The sequence below is a fragment of the Hordeum vulgare genome, chromosome 2H, assembly GCF_904849725.1.
Source record: "Hordeum vulgare subsp. vulgare chromosome 2H, MorexV3_pseudomolecules_assembly, whole genome shotgun sequence".
Classification (NCBI taxonomy): domain Eukaryota; kingdom Viridiplantae; phylum Streptophyta; class Magnoliopsida; order Poales; family Poaceae; genus Hordeum; species Hordeum vulgare.
In genome coordinates, this window is record NC_058519.1 from 642,061,508 (window position 1) to 642,067,806 (window position 6,299).

At 48.3% G+C, this 6,299-nt stretch overlaps 1 pseudogene; it reads right to left on the reverse strand.

The window, feature by feature from the left end:
* Nucleotides 1-872: 872 nt before the first annotated feature.
* On the reverse strand, nucleotides 873-2,303 carry LOC123428249 (annotated as a pseudogene).
* Between the last annotated feature and the right edge of the window lie 3,996 nt (nucleotides 2,304-6,299).

Here is a 6,299-nt window from a genome sequence, read left to right on the forward strand (position 1 = left end):
ACGTTCTATTGTTCATTGTGATGCTCAGTTAACTGTTTGGTTCATTTATTTTGGTTGTCGAACCCGCGAGAGGAAGGTTCTCTTGAATTGATGGTCTATAGCGAGCTTTTGTCACAGAAATATTCCAACTTTTAACCGGATCGATCAAGCTAATCATGATTAAATACTTATATAAAAAGAAGATACGAGTATGAGGTCTTAATTCTTACAATCATGTATTTATGATGGGACTAGATACGATCCTAATTTATAAGATAGAAGTCATGCATCGAAATGTGCTTGTTACGAACTAAAGTAAAGATTTGTCCAAATAACATCTTGACCGGCACGCATCCTGCATCAGAAATCAGTTGTCCTATCAAAGGCCATATCCGTCGCACGGGATTGTCTTGATAATTAATATTTAATAATAAAAGGAGCTTTGATTTTTTAATGAATGATTGTAACGGCGTCTTGTGCAGTTGTGAGGCAGAAGAAAGGGGAGGTGGGAGAACAGTTCGTACGGGAAGTAAAATGACGGAGGCATGGGCAACACACGATCCATATTGGGCACCGGGTGAAAACGTTTCTCTAAAAACATAGGGCATCGAATAAAAACATTTCCCTAAAAATTATACTTTCCTCAAAGAGAAACAGTCTATTTGACGCGTGCTGCAACTTTATGATCCTGTGAGGATAAATATGGATCGATCATTGTCTCGTCGTGCATGTTGCTTTCGCCTCATCTCTTTATCTTGCTACACGATATGCCTATTCCTTGCTGATAGTGCTAGCCCAAGAACCCAGGTCCGTGAAACACACACCGAGAAAACGTAGCTAGCCATGCTCTCTCTCTCAAAAAAAAAAGTATCTACCCACATAACACAGACAGCAACGGTCCAAGGCACACGCATAACCATTTATCCATTTTTTCTTCTTCTTTCTCTACAATAATATCCTCTCTTTTTTGCGAATGCTCTACAATAATATCCAATCACAATAATTTTTTTGTTACTTGTATTCGAAGAAAGCTAATCAATTCACGAGAAACTCGACCTGCTTGATAAAATCTTGACCGGTTTCTCTCAAGTCCGACTAGTGCAGAGTTTAAGACGTGTCATCTGTACCGTGTATATATATCTACATATACTTAATTAGTAGAGCTTAATCAATCAAGCTAGCAGAGGAGGAGCAGAGGAGTGACGGTGACAAGCAAGAGCAGGATGGCCGTATGCGTCGCCGTCGTCTTCCCGGGCGACCTGGTGGTGGCCACCGCCGGGGCGGATGAGGAGGTGTCGGGCTCGGAGAGGGAGCTGAGGCTGAACTGCGGGTTGGAGCCGTAGAGCGCCTGCACGCCGCGGACGTCGTCCAGGGTGAGCTCCGCCTTGCGGGTGCGCGGCTTCATGCTCGGGTACATGACGGCATCCGGGACCGACGAGTGCGCCAGCCCCAGCACGTGGCCGATCTCGTGCGTGGCCACCGACTCGAGGTCCACGGCGCTGGAGTTTACGCCGTCGTCATCGTGGCCGAGGACGGCCCACCGCTCGGCGGCGTCGAGGTGGAGCTGGCCGCTGGGCGGGGAGAAGGCGTGGCCGAGCACGCCGAGAGGGCCGTCGAAGGGCTCGCCGTCGCCGTGGTCGCCCGCGAGGAAGCCCACGCGCACGTCGGTCGTGTTGTAGTCGCGCGTCTCGCGGAACCGCACCGGGATGACGCGCGGCGGAAGGCGGCGCGCACGGCCCTGCGCCGGAGCGGGAGGGGCTGGTAGGGAGGGACGTCGGAGAGGACGGCGTAGGTGAGCAGGAAGTGGCCCGGCGCGCGCGCCCAGCGCGGCTGGCCGTCGAGGCGGCCCGTGACGGGGAGGCCCAGGGTGGACTGGTAGAGCCTCACCACGAGCTGCCCGTCGGCGTCGTCAGGCGTGGACGCGTAGCCGAAGCGCGCCTGAGGCCGTCGGTGACGTCGCCGTCGCGTGCCCGCGGGCGAGGAGGAGGGGTTGGCGTCGCCATGGAGAAGAAGGTGCCGGGAGCAGCATATGCAACACGGTGGAAACAGGAGGAGGGACAAGAAGAAGGAGATGGACATGGGCGCGCGCGCATATGGCTAGCTACTTGGACTTGACTGTACTGTCTTAATTTGGAGCTCTGCTCTCACTTTTTGAAAAGGAGGAGAAAATGGGGTGCTGTTTGGAACTTGTTCCGTGCCGTCTCCTCCTCAGAGACACACACAGAGCTTTCAGCTCCAATTCGTCGCAACCTGTGTAGTACTGTAGTATGTTCCTGCTCCCGTCTTTCCTTCTTTTCTTTCTCGAGCTGATGGATGGATGGATGGATGGACCGCACTCACGAGTACATATCAGATGCTCCATGGCATTTGGTGCTAGGCTGATACGAGTGTCCGCAAGCCGTTGGATCCGATATCCAACGTCCAACTGAGAAGATGCTGTATCTATGCGTAATTTTAAGATTTTTAGATGGCCGTTCAATAAATTTTGAGAAGCTCAGCTTGTGATCATTGGATCTCTGATCCAACGGCACCCACAAGCTCGTATCATGGGAGCATCTTAAATTCACCCCCCGCAACTCACGCTGCTGCTAGTTTTGTGGGGATTGTCTTTGTTCTTTCCAAGGTTGACTCGACATCTTCAATTCATCAAACACAATGTCACACCACTTTTACCCATCCAAGAGCAAATTTAACAGAATCGCCATATTGGCCATCTCCATATCGCACAGCGTGCTTCATAATAGCACAAAGGTTCTCGAGGCGATGTGCAAACTCAGAGGCGCTGTATCTTTTCTCTTCTTTCCTATTTTTTATGGAAATATTAAGGGCAACTCTAACGGGGTGACACATTTCGTCCGCTCGCGTTCATTTGGATAGCGCGGACATAAAAATTGGCCGAACGCGCATACCCAAGCGGACGCGGGTCCGCTTTTCGTTCCCGAACGATTCAATCCCGGTTCATTTTTAAGCCGGATTTACGTCGGCGGGGGGTCACGAGACGGAAGCGCACGCGCTCGCCTTCTTCTTCCCCCGGGGCCCGCTGGTCGGTGGCACATTGGGCTCCCCCCATCCAACAGCAACCCTCGCCACTTCGTCGTCGTCGTCGTCGCCGCCCATTTTTTCCGACGACTCTGCCAGCTGCCGGCCGCGACCGCGACCAAGAAGCCGCCTTGTCGCCCCGGCCAGAGCCTCACCGGCACGCTCGTCGGACGCCGGCCACTCCCTTCGCCGGCCGTCTCCTTCGTCGACGCCCGCAAGCTGCTCGACAGTTTGTCAAGGTATAAAATGGACTCCGCCGACGAGTTTTTTTCTTCAAAATTTCCTTTGCGACCCCGACGACGACGAGGAGATATTGGCTACCGTGTTGGTCCATCACCACCTCAATAGCCAGCGGCCGTTGTTCCGTGGCTCCATTCCGGGCCACCTTCCGGCGTTGAATCGCAACCGAGAGAGCGGGCATCTCCTTCTTTGGAAGGACTACTTTGATCCAACAAATTCGTTGTTCAAACATCAGAAATTCCGTCGTCGTTTCCGTATGAGTAGCATCTTTTCAACCGTATTAGAGAGGGGGTGGTTGGCTACGATGACTATTTTGAGTGCAAAGAGGATGCCGTTGGAAAGATTGGTTTCTCCTCTTATCAGAAATGCACTACCGCCATCCGAATGGTTGCATACGGAGTGTCCGATGATCTCATCGACAAGTAGTCCGTATGAGCGAGTCTATATGCCTAGAGTCCATGTATAAGGTTTGCAAGGATGTTATTGCTGTGTTTGGCCCTGAGTACTTGAGAGAGCCAACTCCTGAAGATACAACCCGTTTGTTGGTGATGAATGCCAGCAGGGGCTTTCCATGGATGCTTGGCAGCATAGACTGTATACACTGGGAGTGAAAGAACTGCCCTTCTGCTTGGCAAGGGCAGTATAAAGGCCATGTCAGGGCTTGCACTGTCATACTAGAGGTCGTGGCGTCTCAAGATCTTTGGATCTATCACTCTTTCTTTGGCATGGCCGGATCACACAATGATATTAACGTGCTTCAGCGCTCGTCGGTGTTTGCTAGGCTTGGCGAAGGCAACAGCCCACCGGTGAAGTTTACTATCAACGACCACAACTACGAAAAATTATATTACCTAGGTGACTGTATCTATCCTCAGTGGACCACTATTGTCAAGACAATCCCCGATTCTGTCAGAGAGAAGAGGAAAAGATTTGCCCAAGAGCAAGAGAGTGCTAGGAAGGATGTCGAGCGTGCCTTTGATGTTTTGCAATCTCAATGGGGCATCGTTCGGTATCCTGCTAATACCTGGAGTGCACAGAAACTATGGAAGGTGATGACTGATTGTGTGATCATGCACAATATGATCGTAGAAGATGAGCGTCCAGAACGTCTGTACGATTAAGGGTTTCAGTTTTAGGGTGAGAGTGTTTCCTGAGCATGGCGGAACGGCAACGTTTGAACAATTCATCCAATTTCATCATGACATGCGTGATTGGAAACTCACGTGCAATTGTAAAATGATTTGGTTGAGCATATGTGGGCTCATGTTGGCAACCAATAGATGTATCTTCTTTATTCGGCTTGTAAAACTATGCTATTTTATTGGTTGAAACTACGCTATTTTATTTGACTATATGTTTGAATGCAAAAGCAATGCAAAAATGAGCTATTTGTTGAAATAGGATGACCAGCCGGCCACGCCAGCACTTATGAATCGGTGCGTTGGGCGTAGTGCCAACCCAAATCTAAAACAAAACGGACGCTGAGCGGGTGGTCGATCCAAACGGACAAAATCATCGTCTGTTTTGATCGGCACGTTGGAGTTGCTCTAAAACATCAATTTCAACTAATGTTACATTGCAAAGTTCTTATACAGGCGGACAAAAGTTTACTAGTGAAATTTTCATATAGGTTCAAAGTTTGTCCTTTTTAGCGACTATAGCATGATTTTGAGCCCCACGACGCAGGTGTGTGAATGCTCAGCACGGGCACATGCATACGAACGGCGGAGCTGTGTTGAGCCTTGTCAGGGAGGCTCGGCTGCAGGGCGTAATGTGATAAATCTACTGAGCAAGATTGATTGGCCGTTGGATACTGCTCCTATAGGGACCGGGGCAGTACGACAAAAGATGCAGCCTCCGAACCCATCTCATAGAAGGATCTCTCCGACCCCCCTCCAATCTTAACACGACACGGTTAATACAAGGTGCTTTGAAGTACTCCCTCCGTTTTAAAATAAGTGTCTTAAGCTTAATATAAATTTATATTAAAACTAATACAAAATTGAAACAGTTATTTTGAAACAGAGGGAGTACCATGGAGCAATATTAGTAATCTGGTTCAGGGCTGCATCTTTGTAATCTGGTTGACATACAATCAAATAGATGATGATATTTCAAAAATGGTTCTCATTGTGACTCCAATATTTGCTTTACTTCTGTGAGTGAACTTTGATTTTTACCCCTATTACATTGTTGACAGCAATTACCCCATTTAGCGGAATTTCAACCGTTTTATCCCATTTAGCAAAAATGTTATCATAATTTCTACTTTTAAATTTGTGTGAGTACTCTGACCAATGGTTCCCAATTGTACCGTCCAGCCAACATGCAAAATTGATGAGTTCTTTCCTGATGGCTTTTCTGCACGCCAAACTGGATCACCCTAGGTCGTAGCTTCTCCCGACCGGCCAGGCTCAATATGATCGCCTACATCGTCCTACCCCTTCCTAACGAGTGAGGTCATGGTTTTGGGTCAGATTAAAGCAGGATCGTGCATGCAATTGGAATGTGAAAAATGTATGCCGTGAATAATGGAGGCCAGTGTGGTGCAGGCCGACCTGGGCGACTTCGCCATCTGACGAGATGCTCCCGTGCGATCATATCGAGCCTGACTAGTCGGGAGAAGCCAGGCGATGTGGTTGTTGACTTTATAATTGGGACCCAAATGTCAAAACACTCACAAATTTTTCTAACAAGGTAACTTGTGAGAACACTTCTACTAAATGGGGTAAAACGGATAAAATTCTGCTAAATGAGGTAATTATTGTAAAAATTATGAAAATAAGGGGTAAAACCAGAATTCACTCTATTTCTTTCATTCCACCACAACCACAATAAGCACCAAACTTTAAAACACCCCTCTTCCTTGAATTTAAATACTTCTTCACAAAACGTTGTTGAATGTGGACAGAAGAGAAGCTCAAGTGTGATGTGCTCCAGTAGTGATATTCTCAAAAGTTTTTCTACTTTTTTGCATTTAAAAAAAAACATGCCCCCCATCCTCATCAAGTCTCACACATATTGGGCATCTAGTGTCGGTA